The sequence below is a fragment of the Nycticebus coucang genome, chromosome 16 (genome assembly GCF_027406575.1).
Source record: "Nycticebus coucang isolate mNycCou1 chromosome 16, mNycCou1.pri, whole genome shotgun sequence".
Lineage (NCBI taxonomy): Eukaryota > Metazoa > Chordata > Mammalia > Primates > Lorisidae > Nycticebus > Nycticebus coucang.
Genome location: NC_069795.1, coordinates 75,121,706 through 75,138,869, shown reverse-complemented (window position 1 = coordinate 75,138,869; position 17,164 = coordinate 75,121,706). Strand labels below are relative to the sequence as shown.

At 38.6% G+C, this 17,164-nt stretch overlaps 1 protein-coding gene across 4 annotated transcripts in view; it reads left to right on the top strand.

The window, feature by feature from the left end:
- The window catches only part of ZNF148 (zinc finger protein 148), a 215,311-nt gene that overhangs the window by 52,510 nt on the left and 145,637 nt on the right, over positions 1–17,164 (top strand). For 3 of the 4 annotated variants that reach the window (XM_053564494.1, XM_053564497.1, XM_053564495.1), the window contains exons 2-3: positions 11,304–11,383; positions 15,700–15,834. The gene's annotated coding sequence lies outside the window, so the exon portion shown is untranslated. Of the gene's footprint in view, positions 1–11,303; positions 11,384–15,405; positions 15,496–15,699; positions 15,835–17,164 lie in introns of all 4 variants that reach the window. The other variant, XM_053564496.1, reaches the window with a different exon arrangement.

The window sequence follows — 17,164 nt, the reverse complement described above, 5'->3', positions numbered from 1 at the left end:
ATCCTCCTGCCTTGGCCTCCCAGAGTGCTAGGATTGCAGGTGTGAGCTACCCTGGTTGGCCCTACACTTTGATTTTTTAAATCAGTGTTTTTTAAATTTAAAATTTTATTTTATTTTAAAAATTTGTAGAAATGTATGCATTACATGTGAAATTTTGTGGCGTACAATGTGTAGTGATAAAGTTAGGGTTTTCAGGGTGTCCTATCGCCTGAGTACAATTTCATTAACCATAGTCACTTTACTCTGCTGTCAATATTGAATTTAGTCTATTTATTTGTACTCTTTAATCCACTTCTCTTCATCCTGCCCACTCCCTCCTGTAATCTTTTCTAGGTTTCCTTAGTTATTACATTATAATATTTTTTGTTACTAGAATCTGATGAAGATTTTCTGTTCATGAACTATCATTGTAGATAGCCTTTTCATTTTACATTTTATTTACATTGGTATTATACTTAGATTCCACCCCCCATTTCTAGAACATTGCTAAGAATAATGTTAAATATATTTAAATTTGGGAAAGACCTTTCCAGTGGTGGTATGTTAGAATAGACATTAGGAACAAGATGATCTGGTTGAAGTCTTTGCCTTGCCACTTAGATGTTGTGTAACTGTGAGTATTTAACCTCTTGAACCTTGGTTTCATCATCTATGAAACTGAGACAAATAATGATGTACACATACATGCCCAAGTAGTTGCAGGGGTTCAAATGAAATGTAAATTGTGATGGCACTTTGTAAACTCTGAAGTACTTTATCAGAATATGCTTGTATCATCTTTGAGAAGATCCTTTGAAAATTTGCCTGGGTAATCTTGGTCATCATAGGAATAATGTATCATGGTTATTTATAAAATTAATGTTTATTCAGTAAAAATTCATGCAAAAGGCTTGGCGCCTGTGGCTCAAGCAGCTCAGGCACCAGCCACATACACCTGAACTGGTGGGTTCGAATCCAACCCGGGCCCGCCAAACAACGATGGCTGCAACCAAAAAATAGCCGGGCGTTGTGGCAGGCACCTGTAGTCCCAGCTACTTGGAAGACGGAGGCAGGAGAATCGCTAGAGCCCAGGAGTTGGTGGTTGCTGTGAGCTGTGATGTTATGGCACTCTACCCAGGGCAACAGCTTGAGGCTCTATCTCCAAAAAAAAAAACAAAAAAAAAAAACAAATTCATGCAAAAATAAAACAGCTTTTCCTTGAGTTTGGTGGCTTACTAACCTTAAAAACTAATTTTTAGTAGTAAATTTGGGGAAGGATTTCATAGTTGCTTGACAGTTGAGCATCCTCACTGTGATAGTGATAGTTTTGGGAATATTTCTCCAAGGATAGGTGGATTTGAAATTAAAGCTTCTATCTTTTTAGAGGTTTATAGCCTAAGGAATTTATAAAAATAAATAGTGTTGTGTTTTCTCACATGGATGGATGGTTTGTTTCTTCTTTGACAAATGTTTACCGGTTAGTTGATATGAAAAGGTCAAGGCCAGGTGAAAATGTTCACTTGGTGGCTTTATTTTTACTTACTTTGCTCAACAAGCTTGCTCTCTCCCATCTCTCTCTTTTTTTCTGAGACAGAGTCTCACTCTGTCACTCAGGCTAGAGTGCCCTGGCGTCAGCCTATTTCACAGCAACCTCAAACTCTTGGGCTCAGGAGATCCTCCTGCCTCAGCCTTCCCATTAGCTGGGACTACAGGTGCTTGGCACAACACCTGGCTAGTTTTTTTTCTATTTTTAGTAGAGCTGAGGTCTCACTCTTGCTCAGCAATCTGTTAAGTATTTGACTACTCCTCTGTGGGATTTTCTTTCTCAACTAAGAACAGAAACTACCTTAATGGCAATGTTTAAGATTTGTACTTGATTTTTGGCAAGCGTAGTAATGGAAAATGGTTTAAGGCAGACCTGGATAGGGTAATTTTGGGAGTAGTTGGCTTAAATTTATTGGGCTGTCAATCTTGGAATAGATCTGATTATGACAATACACCATGAGATCTTATTCAGATACCCTTTTTAGTTCAAATATGTAAAGTATACCTCCTTAAGGAAGTCTTGATAACTTTAATTTTTCAAAGCAATATTTTAAATTAAAAGAACAAATAAGCCTGTTCTTTGCATTGTCACTATATAGAAATTATAACCAAATATGTAGAAATCTCTTGCCTGGAACAAGGTTTGTTTGTTTTTTGTTTTTTTTTTTGAGACAAGAGTCTCACTGTGTTGCCCTTGGTAGAGTACTGTGGCATCACAGCTCACAGCAACCTCAAACTATTGGGCTTAAGCTGTTCTGTTGCCTCAGCCTCCCAAGTAGCTGGGACTACAGGTGGCCGCCACAATGCTTGGCTATTTTTTGTTGTTGTTGTTGTCATTGTTCTTTAGCAGGCCTGGGCCAGGTTTGAACCCACCAGCCCCATTGCCTGTGGCCGGCACCCTAACCACTGAGCTATGGAAGCCAAGCCTGGAACAAAAATTTCAGAAGATAGAAAATTATTCAGAAAGCCTCATTAAATCATGAAAGTAAGAAGTAATTTAAAAATATAACTTGACTAATGTGTGCAACGTGAGAAAGGATTGTAAAGGATTTTAAGCTTTTTTAGTTTCAGATTCTTATGCCCATGTGTGCTATAATTTATCCTTTCATTGCTTTAGGCTTTTGGTTTTATTTAAAGGGCAGAGGTAACCTTTTTATTTTATAGTGCTCATGGGAGTAAAACCAGTTAAAATTTGTAAGCATTACACATTTCAATGAAACTTTAAAAATGAAGCTTTTAAAAAAACAAACTTGTTTAATCAAGAACTATTTTCTTTATCAGTGAATGGCTTTTCTAAACTGGTCATATTTGAGAGTAAAATTAAAGTTGACATAATGAGATAATTGTAAAATAGTTATGGCTTGATTAGATTCTTTCTTACATTGAAAATTTTTTTCTTTTTTAAGAGACAGAGTTTCACTTTATCGCCCTCAGTAGAGAACTGTGGCGTCACAGCTCACAGCAACCTCCAACTCCTGGGCTTAGGCGATTCTCTTGCCTCAGCCTCACAAGTAGCTGGGACTACAGGCACCTACCACAACATCTGGCTATTTTATTTTTGCAGTTTGGTTGGGGCTGGGTTCAAACCCGCCACCCTCAGTATATGGGGCCGGCTCACTGAGCCACAGGTGCCACCCCTTACATTGAACTTTTATTGTCTTAGACATTTAAGATCTTGACAGAATTTTTGTGAGTATTTCTTTTTTTTTTTTTTTTGTAGAGACAGAGTCTCACTTTATGGCCCTCGGTAGAGTGCCATGGCATCACACAGCTCACAGGAACCTCCAACTCCTGGGCTTAAGCGATTCTCTTGCCTCAGCCTCCTGAGTAGCTGGGACTACAGGCACCCGCCACAACGCCCGGCTATTTTTTGGTTGCAGTTCAGCCGGGGTTGGGTTTGAACCCGCCACCCTCGGTATATGGGGCCGGCGCCTTACCGACTGAGCCACAGGCGCCGCCCTGGATATTTCTTTTAACATGTCTTTTATCTGGATCTTGCTACATTAATTCATGAAGTCTTTTGCATTCTTTTCTAGGCAAAGACGGCAGACAAACATCATTTGGTAGACCCAAAAGTATTATACCAACATAAAAGTGTATTTTGAAAATAATAGTATCAATAGAAGTTGTGCAGGTTCCCAGAACCAAACATGAAGTCTGTGAAATATTTGAAAAAACAAAAGCAGCTCTTTTTTTTTTTTTTTTAGAGATAGAGTCATACCTTGTTGCCCTCCGTAGAGTGCTGTGGCAGCACAGTTCACGACGACCTCCAGCTCTTGGGCCTAGGTGATTCTCTTGTCTCAGCCTCCCAGGGACTACAGGGGAACACCACAAGGCTCAGCCAATTTTTTGTTGTTGCAGTTTGGCCGGGGTGGGATTTGAACCCACCACACTCGGTATATGGGGCCGGCGCCCTACTCACTGAGCCACAGGCGCTGCCCAGCAGCACTTATCTGTTGCAAAGTGCATGTAGTTTTTATAGTTTTTCTGTTAGAGTACTTCTGAAATTAGTTATTAATGTTATTTTCAAACAAAGACTGGAGTGTTTGATTGAATTGAACTATTCTTTACATTGCATAGAATTACCATGGTGCATTTGTTATGGTGTTTCATAAAGTTTATTGTAGATCATCAGTAGGTTGGAACTTTTTATTAAGACCTTCCAGGCTTTCCAAGAGAATTTCTAAAAGTAATATTGCCAAAACCCCACTAAGCTGGTTTTGAGACCATGTTCTGCTGGTTCATTAGGTTAATGTGACCTTAGGTAATTTTTCTAGTTAGTTTTATTATCTGTGATTCCATAATTAGAGGAATAGTGTTGTATCATGGTTAAGCTTCTGAGGCCTGTAGAATATTTAAATATTCTTTAAAATGATAAAATAAAGCAGGGATTTATCCCAGGAAGTCAGATGGCAGTCGGGTGTGGTGGCTCATGCTTGTAATTCCTCCACTTTGGGAGACCTAGGTGGGAGAATTACTGGAGACCAGGAGTTCAAGACCAGCCTGGACATTATTACTTACCATGTTACGTTATTATCTCGAATTGTATGTGTGCTTAACATCCTTGCTAAATTGTGAACTGCTTTGGGTAGAGACCATTGTATTTTATGCATGTCTTAGGAATTTTAGATAACGTACTGTACGTATGTCATATGACCAGAAATGTTGGCTTAATAAATCAGACCACCTGCTAGTAAGTATATTGGAATATTACCTATGTATCAAAACTGAATAATGGGCGTATGGTAGCTAATGGCTTTTTGCAAAGTATTTCATTTAGTTTTTTTCTGTGCCATAAAATTAGTATTTGTAGAAAACGGCCTCCATTATTAAAAAAATAATGAAAGTTCCTATCATGTAAAATGAAAAGTCTGTATTTGTATTGTATATCTGTTCACATCTGTCATTGGCTGATGAAAAACAAATCCTATCTTGATCAATAGCATAAATATAATAAAACTCCTATCTTAAAGTACGCATGGTCCCTGACTTACCATAGTTCAACTTACAATGATTTGATTTATGATTTTTAAACTTAATGATGCAGAAGATATGCAGGCATTCAGCTGTAGACATAAACCCATGACTTCCTGGGATGTAACCCCATCATAAGTCGAGGCGCATCTGTGTATTTTTAGTCTTAATCTGTTTATATCTGCACAAGTGATTACAATCAAAGAGTATTTAGTCAGCAAAATCTTAAAAGAATTGCTAAGCAGGAATATTCACTGCTGAAGTGGTTGATGAGGACAAGGAAAGGGGAGGATCTTGGCTGATTATTGGGTGGATATCCAAGAAATTTTATACTTTTCCTTTGTACTTGGTACAGTTTTAGTTTCCAGCTTAAATTATTTTCTTCCTATTATTGGTTGAGAAGAGTGGGAGAAGAATTAAGAGGAATAGAGACTTAGGGGAGACATGAAATTGGTAGTAGATGATGATAAATGAATTAGGGTTCCAAAGTAAGATTATGTTACAGGTGACTTAGAGGAAATTGTGGGTTTCCATGCTACAGGAATGTTTGTGGTGGGAGTCCCAGCTACTCGGGAGGCTGAGGCAAGAGAATCGCCTAAGCCTAAGAGCTGGAGGTTGCTGTGAGCTGTGATGCCATAGCATTCTAACAAGGGTGACAGTGAGACTGTCTCTAAAAAAAAAAAAAAATATTTCTGTTGATCACTGGATGCAGTGGCTTACACCTGTAATACCACCATTTAGGAGACCGAGGTGGGAGCATGAATTCAAGACCAACCTATGTAACATAGTGAGACTCCTGTCACTAAAAAAAAAAAATTACTAGGCGTAGTGATGTCCCTGTTGTTCCACCTATTCCAGAGGCTGGGGCAAGAGGATTGCTTGAGCCCAGGAGTTCAAGATTGGGGTGATCTATGATCGTACCACTGTACTCTAGCCTGGATGACAAAGCAAGACCCTGTCTCTGAAGATGAAATGAAATAAATACTGTTTATACATTTAGACTTTGAGGTTATTATTTTTTTGTGTTTGACATGTTCTCATTTCCTTCTTGCATCACTGTTTTTGTTTTAACATATCTAGTTATATTCTTTGATGTATGATAGCATTTAGTGCTTTCAATAAAAAGTGATGGAAGAAGGTAAGTATGCTTTTTGTGAAAATGTTTTCAACAGGTTATTAACCTTTTGATTGTGAACAACGCCACATAGGTATTCAAACCAGATGTTCCTTTGGTGTAAAAGGCCCCTTTAAGTGTTCAATACAAGATGTTCTTTTGGTGCAAATAGTTCACTTTTTGTTTTCTGAGCATTTTGTTTTTCTGAGCCCTCTGCAGTCAAAGGGTTGAGATTTCAAAGACACCTTTTAGTCGAAGAGGCCATCTTCCAGTAATTCACCAAAATGAGGAACACAAGGAGAAAGAGGGAGGCACCTGATACATGTTCTCTAGGTCTTTTAGAAAACATGGAGTTGTTCCTTTGGCCACTTAACATGCAAATCTACAAGAAAGATGATATTGTAGACATCAAGGGAATAGGTACTGTTCAAAAAGGCATGCCCCTCAATTGTCACCATGGCCAAATTGGAAGAGTCTCCAGTGTTACCCAAAATGTTGGCATGCTTGTAAACAAACAAGGGCAAGATTCTTGCCAAGAGGATTAATTTTCCATATTGAGCATATTAAGCACTCTAAGAGCCAATATACTTTCCTGTAACACGTGAAGGAAAATGATGAGAAAAAGAAGGAAACCAAAGAGAAAGGTACTTGGGTTCAGCTGAAGTGCTAGCCTGGTCCATCCAGAGAAGCACACTTCGTGGGAACCAATGGAAAGGAGGCTGAGCTGCTGGAACTATTCCCTATGAATTCATGGCATAATGGGTGTAAAAAACTACTGTAAAAAAATCTTTCGTTAAAAACATTGTTTAGTCTATAGATGTTACCATCTTATGTGATAAGCTATGTAATAGTGTTTTGATTGTGGAGTACATATATCAAATTAACTTTGAAAGAGACTTACAGTACCATATTTGAATGTGTAATTTGAAGACATTTCCTTTTTTTTTTTTTTTATTGTTGGGGATTCCTTGAGGGTACAATAAGCCAGTTACACTGATTGCAATTGTTAGGTAAAGTCCCTCTTGCAATCATGTCTTGCCCCCATAAAGTGTGACACACACTAAGGCCCCACCCTCCTCCCTCCATCCCTCTTTCTGCTTCCCCCCCCCATAAACTTAATTGTCATTAATTGTCCTCATATCAAGATTGAGTACATAGGATTCATGCTTCTCCATTCTTGTGATGCTTTACTAAGAATAATGTCTTCCACTTCCATCCAGGTTAATACGAAGGATGTAAAGTCTCCATTTTTTTTTAATAGCTGAATAGTATTCCATGGTATACATATACCACAGCTTGTTAATCCATTCCTGGGTTGGTGGGCATTTAGGCTGTTTCCACATTTTGGCGATTGTAAATTGAGCTGCAATAAACAGTCTAGTACAAGTGTCCTTATGATAAAAGGATTTTTTTCCTTCTGGGTAGATGCCCAGTAATGGGATTGCAGGAACAAATGGGAGGTCTAGCTTGAGTGCTTTGAGGTTTCTCCATACTTCCTTCCAGAAAGGTTGTACTAGTTTGCAGTCCCACCAGCAGTGTAAAAGTGTTCCCTTCTCTCCACATCCACGCGAAGACATTTCCTTTATATGGACTTCGCAGTGCTTTTTCTGTTTAACTTATTCCTGCACCTATTTTTACAATTCTAAAAGTTGAATGCAATAATGTATATAAATATAAATAATCTAATAGAATAGTGAAGAACAGTGTAATTAAGATACAGTTTTTATTTATTTATTTATTATTATTATTTTTTTTTTGTAGAGACAGAGTTTCACTTTATGGCCCTTGGTAGAGTGCCATGGCATCACACAGCTCACAGCAACCTCCAACTCCTGGGCTTAAGCGATTCTCTTGCCTCAGCCTCCCGAGTAGCTGGGACTACAGGCGCCCACCACAACACCCGGCTATTTTTTTGTTGCAGTTTGGCCGGGGCTGGGTTGAACCCACCACCCTCGGTATATGGGGCCGGCACTTTACCGACTGAGCCCCAGGTGCCGCCAAGATACAGTTTTTAAAAGAAAAACTTTAGGCTCGGTGGTGCCTATAGCTCAGTGGTTAGGGTACTGGCCACATACACTGGGGCTGGTGGGTTTGAACCTGGCCCTGGCCTGCTAAACAACAATAACTACAACAACAACAAAAATAGCCGGGCATTGTGGTGGCTGCCTGTAGTCCCAGATACTTGGGAGGCTAAGGCAAGAGAATCACTTAAGCCTAGGAGTTTGCGGTTCCTGTGAGCTATGACGCCATGGCACTCTACCGAGGCAACATAGTGACACTGTCTCAAAAAAAAAAAAAAAAAAAAAGAAAGGAAAATAGCTGGGCGTTGTGACGGGTGCCTATAGTCCCAGCTACCAGGGAAGCTAAAGCAAGAAGATCACTTGAGCCCAAGGGTTTGAGGTTGCTGTGAGCTATGATGCCATAGCACTCTACGGAGGGTGACAAAGTGAGACTCTATCTCATAAATAAATAAAAGAAAAACTTTAGACAAAATAACTATTCATGAATAGAGCAGTGCTCAGGACCAGGAGAGGTTCAGAGAACTGCATCTAGCAACGTGGGTGGATGGCATTTGTAGATAACAAAAGGAAGCGACATACAAAAATGATTCGATTGACTACAGTTTGGCATTTGCCTTACATGTAGTACATGGTTTGATTAGTTGGCAGCCTGTGATTGGCTGAGACTCCGCTGCTTCTTAGGAGCATGTAGTCTTACGTTAGATTGCAGTTTGTTTATACAGTAAGTTAGATTGTAGTTTGGTACTTGAAGAGGCAGGTTTAGATCAAATTTAACTTTAACACAGTTTTGTTTTACTTATTTTTAACTGTGTAATAATAGTATAGTTTTATGGCTTTTCTTATCCTTTTGGTACTGTTGCTATAAAAACATACTTAAAAATAATTTTGCATAGGGCGGTGCCTGTGTCACAGTGAGTGGGGCTCCGGCCCCATGTACTGAGGGCGGTGGGTTCAAACCCAACCCCAGCCAAACTGCAACCAAAAAATGGCCAGGTGTTGTGGCGGGTGCTTATAGTCCCAGCTACTTGGGTGGCTGAGGCAAGAGAATCGCCTAAGCCCAAGAGCTGGAGGTTACTGTGAGCTGTGATGCCACAGCACTCTACCATGGGCGACGAAGTGAGACTCTGTCTTTTAAAAAAAAAATAATAATTTTGCATAATTAAGAAGAAGGGCATATATACCTTTTGAATGCTTGCCTGCAAAACTTTGTGAGAGGCAATTAAGAACTTAGTAGAACCTGGTGCTGGCCCCATATACTGAGGGTGGTGGGTTTGAACCCAGCCCCAGCCAAACTGCAACAAAAAATAGCCGGGCGTTGTGGCAGGCTCCTGTAGTCCCAGCTACTCAGGAGACTGAGGCAAGAGAATCGCCTAAGCCCAGGAGTTGGAGGTTGTGAGCTGTGACGCCACTGCACTCTACCGAGGGCAATAAAGTGAGACTCTGTCTCTAAAAAAAAAAAAAAAGAACTTAGTAGAAAAATGAAAGAACTTAGAAGTAAATTTTTTAAAATTCTTATTTATTTATTTATTTTTTTAGAGACAGAGGCACACTTTATTGCCCTTGGTAGAGTGCCTTGGCGTCACAGCTCACAGCAACCTCCAACTCCTGGGCTTAGGCAATTCTCTTGCCTCAGCCTCCTGGATAGCTGGGACTGCAGGCTCCTGCCACAACGCCTGGCTATTTTTTGTTGCAGTTTGGCTGGGGTCGGGTTCGAACCCACCACCCTCGGTATATGGGTCCAGCATCTTACCCACTGAGTCACAGTTGCTGCCCAGAAATAAATTATTTTGAAATAGATCTTTTGTAAGTGGTTTAGCAACAAAGCTAGTCATGACTAGAAAATGCTAAGTTAATCAGAAAGGCTGTCATGTTTGTAAAGGCTGTATGTACTGTTTGTAATACTTTGATAAAGTTATATAAACACAACCTTGAATTAAAGACTTTTTTTTTTGCAGTTTTTGGCCAGGGCTGGGTTTGAACCTACCACCTCCGGTATATGGGGCCAGTGCCCTACTCCTTTGAGCCACAGGTGCCGCCCCTAAAGACTTTTAGTATCTTTCATTGTTCTGCTTTTATATTTATGGCTTGTATTAATGTGCAAGATGCTTAATGAGCCCTAAGAATGTGCTAGGGCTAGTATGTAAAATATTTTATCAGTAGTTTTTAAAATAATTATATTTGACCTATTCTTTGTTTTTGATGATTCAGCATTCAGGCTTCATTACTTTCATTTTATATACCTGGGGAAAATATTTCAGTTACATAAAAAAAATGATCTATGTCAGACATCAGTATAATACCAACAACATCAAAGTAAAGTGTTAATTTGCTGTATTACTCTTCTAAAAGGTTTATTACAGCATGATGTTTAAAAAAATTGATGGATCATTTTAGCATTATTAAATACATTGGCCTTGAAAATTTAAAATATTTATTGTTGTATTTAAAACAACTGCATTCTTAATATATTTGACATTTCTGCTGAGAGAAATGTTATTGTAGGAGTTTATCAAGAAATACTACTATTTGGGGTGGTGCCTGTGGCTCAGTCGGTAGGGTGCCGGCCCCATATACCGAGGGTGGCGGGTTTCAAACCCGGCCCCGGCTGAACTGCAACCAAAAAATAGCCGGGCGTTGTGGCGGGTGCCTGTAGTCCCAGCTACTCAGGAGGCTGAGGCAAGAGAATCGCTTAAGCCCAGGAGTTGGAGGTTGCTGTGAGCTGTGTGATGCCACGGCACTCTACCAAGGGCCATAAAGTGAGACTCTGTCTCTACAAAAAAATAAGAAATACTACTATTTGAGTAATGGAGAGTGTCAACATCCGATTTTAGTGAAACACGTTTGTGCTTTCCTTCCTATTTTATGATGCTTAACGTGACTTAATGTTGATCTGACGTCAAAGAAGTCTTAATCCTTAACTAGGAGTTAAGTTTGAAAAAGTCTAATTTTTGTCTAGTCATTTCTTATCCTTGTGATACCATTTAGTGTTGATGGGTCATTGCATTTGGACTGAATGTTAGTTGCTACTAATTTTATTTAGTATAACAGTTCAACTATGGGAAGAGTTTTTTGTATTTGCTACTTTTAGATAAAACCATTTTACCTCATTTTAAGACTATGTCTAATCCTGATTATTTTGGAGAATAACCTATATTTTTGTACTTTTGTAGGATAGAGAAAGGAATCGGACCTTGGAAATTCAGCAAAGTGATCTGCCAGGATGGGCATTTGCCAGACATGTTTTGTAGAGGTACTTCAACATTGTTTTACTCAGACTTTATTTTTTTACAGTGTGATAAATGCCCATGTGCCCTTGTACATGGACATGTGTGCTCACAACTGTTGGGTAGTACATATACTGGACAATCTGTTTTCCTTATAACTGCTAATAGGTAGCATGAATATTACATATAAAGAGCATAATATCACTGTATGTAGATATGGGCATCTATACATTGAAAATACCTAACTTTTTTTTTTTTTTTTTTGTAGATACAGAGTCTCACTGTACCGCCCTCGGTTAGAGTGCGGTGGCGTCACACGGCTCACAGCAACCTCTAACTCTTGGGCTTACGCAATTCTCTTACCTCAGCCTCCCAAGTAGCTGGGACTACAAGCGCCCACCACAACGCCCGGCTATTTTTTTGTTGCAGTTTGGCCGGGGCTGGGTTTGAACCCGCCATCCTCAGCATATGGGGCCGGCACCCTACTCCCTGAGCCACAGGTGCCGCCCGAAAATACCTAACATTTTTAATTTCATAGGGTAAAGTCCACAATTATCTGTCACTGAACTTGATTGCTTGCATTATCTCTGTTAGACTGCAGTTCCCTTATGTTAAGAAGACAGGCGATCCTCTCATTTCTTCTTGGTCTTTGTCGGTACATTTATTAAACCTGTAATTTTGTCTTCCAAACATGAAAAAAAAATATTGAATAGTTGTTAAGGAATTTACATATTTGTTAGTGGCACACACTCTTATGTCAAAATTATTAACGATTATAAATATTTTGAAGTTTCGGTTGGGAGAGGTGGTATCCTAGCATTATAGGAGGTTGAAGCAGAAAAATCGCTTGAGCTCTGAAGTTTGATACCAGCCTGAGGAAGAGTGAGACACCATCTCCCTTAAAAATAGAAAAACTAACCGAGTGTGGTGGCAATTGCCCATGGTCTTAGCTACTCCAGAGGCTGAAGCAAGAGGATTGCTTGAGCCCAAAAATTTGAAGTTGCTGTGAGCTATGTTGATATCAGGGAATTCTACCCGGGGCAACAGAGTGAGACTCTGTCTCAAAAAAATTTTGAAGTTTCTCTCTGAATTTCTTAACTTGTTTTTTGATAACTTTTAATTTTTGTGGCCATATTTTAGGATTTCCTTCTTCCATATCTTCTAATAATCGTTATGTTCAGCATTTTCACTCCTTTACCCAGGTTCAGTATAAAAGGGGTATACATTAAAGCAATGGACAATGTTATAATATTATCCAAAAATGGCTTTCGTTATCTCATTTACTTAGCATTGTATATCCTTCCAGACATTTTCTATATATACACAAGCATTTAGATGTGTACTTACATGTTTTTACACAAATGAAATCACACTGTACATACTAGTCAGCAACATGTTTCTGTGTAAAAACTTTCATTCCCTCTTATTTCACTCTGTATAGTATTCTAGTATTTGTATGTATTATAATTATTTTAACTAGTCACCTGTTCATGGATATTTAGGATTTTAGTTTTTTTTGCTATTATAGAAGGTAACGTAAATATTCTTAGGTTCGTCTTTGCACGTATATACAGTATAAATTCCTAAGGGAAAAAATATTGGGCCACAGTTAGTACATCTAATAGTTTGGTGGGTAAAGTGCCTAACTCTTAAAAAGAATGGCCAGTATCAGTAGTCTGTGAGAGAGAGAATCTCTTAACAACCCTAGCTAGTGTCAAACCTTTTAATGTTTGTCTGTTTTTTGTTGATTAGCTTTGCTTTACTTTTATTATGGTTGAGTTTGAACATTTTTCTCATTATTATTAACCAAATGTGTGTTTCCAGTGATCTATTTGGTCATGTGCTTTGCCCTTTTATGGGGCTTTTTGTATATTTGTAAAGAAAAGAACTGTCATTTTTTTCTTTTTGTTCATTTTACATTTTTAGTTGACAAATAATATCTTTCTGTTCTTGCTCTCCCTTCTGGCTGTTTGGTACTTCAGAAATGTTGGTAAACTGGATGTTTCTCCATATGCCTCTTGAGTCTCTGTTCATTTTTTTTTTTGTGGTTTTTGGCCGGGGCTGGGTTTGAACCCGCCACCTCCGGCATATGGGACCGGCGCCCTACTCCTTGAGCCACAGGCACCACCCCTCTGTTCATTTTTTAATCTTTTTTCACTCGTTCTTCAGATTGGATAATTTCTGTTGATGTATCTTTAAGGTCAATGATTTTCTCATGCCATCTGAATCTACTGTTGTGCCCTTCTGATAAATTTTTTGTTACAGTATCATTTCAATTTTAGAATTTGCATTTGGCCCTTTCATGTAATTTCTCTTTATTGAGAAAGTCTTATTTGTTGATTGATTTCATAATTAAAAAGATTTAAAATATAGGTTCCATTTAACATATCTTATTTAATTTTGGACTAAAGTTTCTTTGTAAAAAATAAATGCCTGAATATCCAGGAAAACTCTGAAATGAAAAGTTACTGAGAGGTCAATAGCTCTAATCAGAAATTGAACTTTTAAAAATATGGAAACAAGGGCGGCGCCTGTGGCTCAGTGAGTAGGGCGCCGGCCCCATATGCCGAGGGTGGCGGGTTCAAACCCAGCCCCGGCCAAACTGTAACAACAACAAAAAAAAATAGCTGGGCGTTGTGGCGGGCGCCTGTAGTCCCAGCTGCTCGGGAGGCTGAGGCAAGAGAATCGCGTAAGCCCAAGAGTTAGAGGTTTCTGTGAGCTGTGTGACGCCATGGCACTCTACCCGAGTGCAGTACAGTGGGACTCTGTCTCTACAAAAAAAAAAAAAAAATATGGAAACAAGCTGGGTTTGGTATCTCACACCTGGTAATCTCAGCACTCTGGGAGGCCCAAGTGGGAAGATCCCTTGAGCTCAGGAGTTAGAGACATTCTGAGCAAGAGCGAGACCTCATCTCTACTAAAAACAGAAAACATTAGGGTCTTTTAACATGATTCCTGTGAAAGAATATATACAAACTAATTTTAATAGATAGGAATCTAATATTTTTAAGAAGGGCTTTTAGGGTAAGAAATTCCATTAAATCTGTTACAGAAGTATAACAGGTGTGTAGTATTTTTTCCCTTCATAAGTTACTTTTTGTTATTATAAACAGTAGGGATTGTTTGTAATTAGTCTTTATGCTCAGAAATACTGTTAGGAAGGTTTCTTCTTGTGTATAATCTTTGTTGTTTTGGATACACTATACATTCTCCTTGTGATCATTTCCATCTTTTTGTCAGCTTTTCTGTTGTCAGTGACCTTGGTTTATTAGGTTTCTGTATCCAGGTGTTTAATCTGATTTAACATCTGTAATCTGTTTACACCTGTTTAAAAATAAACCTTTTTATTGCAGATACTTAGACATTCTGTATGCTGCTGGTTCTCTTTGTAAGGCCTGCTGTTGTGTGCTTCTCTCTTTAGTTCCTATAGATGTTACAAGACAGATAGGAGTATGTTTTTAAGTGTTTCATAATTTTTTCTTTTTTTTTGAGACAGAGTCTTACTATGTCACCCTCGGTAGAGTGCTGTGGCGTCATAACTCATAGCAACCTCAAACTTTTGGGCTTAACGGATTCTCTTGCCTCAGCCTCCCAAGTAGCTGGGAATACAGGCACCCGCCACAACACCTGGCTATTTTTTGCTTGTAGTTGTCATTGTTGTTTGGCAGGCCCCGGCTGGGTTTGAACCCAGCAGTTCCAGTGTATGTGGCTGGCGCCCTAGCCGCTGAGATACAGGTGCCAAACCAAAAGACTTTTTCTTTTGTTTTTTTTTTCAAGACAGAGTCTCAGTATGTCACCCTTGGTAGAGTGCTGTGGTGTCACAGCTTATAGCAACCTCTAAGTCTTGGGTTTAAGCAATTCTCTTGCTTCACCCTCCCAAGTAGCTGGGACTACAGGCGCCCACCACAATGCCCGGCTATTTTTTTGTTGCAGTTGTTTAGTTGGCCCGGGCAGGTTTGAACCTGCCACCCTCGTTGTATGTGGCTGGCGCTGTAACCACTGTGCTACAAGCGCTGAGCCTTGGTTTTTTTCTTTTCTAATTTTTTAGGTCTGTACTGTTCTGCATTTTCTTCAATAACCCATGTCTCTGAAGCTGTAGACAAAAGATCAAGGGATATTACTCTTCATAAAGCTAAGGGTATTTCTCATTTACTACTTACCATTATTGCATTTTCCCAGTTTCTGACTTAAAAACAAGTTAGTGCATTGGTTATTCAGTCATAGCTTACTCTATTTATAAAGTGATCACTTTGGTTTTCATCAGTTTGCACATGTTGTATTTGTACTTTTTTATTTTTAAATAATGTTTTTGTTTGTTGTATGTATATATGTTTTGTTGTAGGAATTGGATGGCGTAAGTGATTAAGGTGGTATTGAAGGTTTCTGAAGCTTATGAGCAGTAGAAACTCAACCATGGTTTCTTTTTCAACTTTCCAGCATTCCCTTCCTTGAAGTCTTCATTTTATCTTAGTCTCAGGTAACTTTAATACTTATTTTTTATAATTGAATAAGTAAATTTTAAAAACCATTGTTTTTGATTAGATTCTGCTTTATTTGAGGAGTCTTCAGTGTTATATAGAAATGATTTGTTAACTTTGGTATAAATATTTATACATTATCTTTGTAGTTAAAGAATGATCATAGTTTTTTGTTTTAGTTGTCATACTATGTAAAATGATCTTAGCTTTTAAATGCTCTGATTAATAATCGTGTTAGGAGCTATTGAGATTTTATATCTGTTTAAATGTCTTTTATTATGGTTACATTGGTCGGAAAGACCATTTTGTGTAGTTCCCATTACTATAAATGATGTTTCTATTCAGATGTTTTGAAACAGTAGCACTTTAAAAATCAACATGGTTTATTAGATACGCTTTTTAGATGGATAATGTTAGTTATTAAAAAAAAAAACTATTTCTTATCTAGGGATGTTCTACATTCAAAGACCTCTTCAGATATACCTCTGTATGAGAGATGAAGTACACTATTTGTTTAGAATAACACATGGAAAATTTCTTGAAGGTTCTCATTGATCATGGGTTTCCTCATATCACCAAATGATTTGAGGCTGCGTGATACTTGTACTTCTAAAGCTGATATTTTTTAACTGTAATTTCTCATTAACTCATATGTACTTTAGAAGTGTTGGGCGGCGCCTGTGGCTCGGTGAGCAGGGCGCTGGCCCCATATGCCGAGGGTGGCAGGTTCAAACCCAGCCCCGGCCAAACTGCAACAAAAAAATAGCCGGGCGTTGTAGCGGACGCCTGTAGTCCCACCTACTCGGGAGGCTGAGGCAGGAGAATCGCCTAAGCCCAGGAGTTGGAGGTTGCGTGAGCTGTGTGATGCCACGGCAGTCTACCGAGGGCAATAAAGTGAAACTCTGTCTCTACAAAAAAAAAAAAAAAAAAAAGAAGTGTTAACAATCCAGTTATTGTAACTGGCATTTCCAAATAATTGTTTAGGTCTCTTTTTTCCCTTTGAGAGCAGAAGAGTAACACTGCTGTATTTGTAAGGAAATTTATTTTAAGTTGGAAATTACTCTTTTTATAGTACGGATTAAAGGCAGGATGTTTAGGTTTCTAAACTTGCTCACTTTATTTGGTTGAAGTTCCACATTGTTCAATAAAAGCTTGTGGAAAATATTGTTGAACTCAATAAATAAAACAGAAAATCAGGGTCTTTAGATAAGAAATACTTTTTTCATGGTGTTTTTAAGAATTTTAGAGAATTATGGCACAGGTCTTCAAATCTGATCTCAGTTTAAAACTTAGCGCCCTCATATTTTGATCAAGATTATCATTAGCACT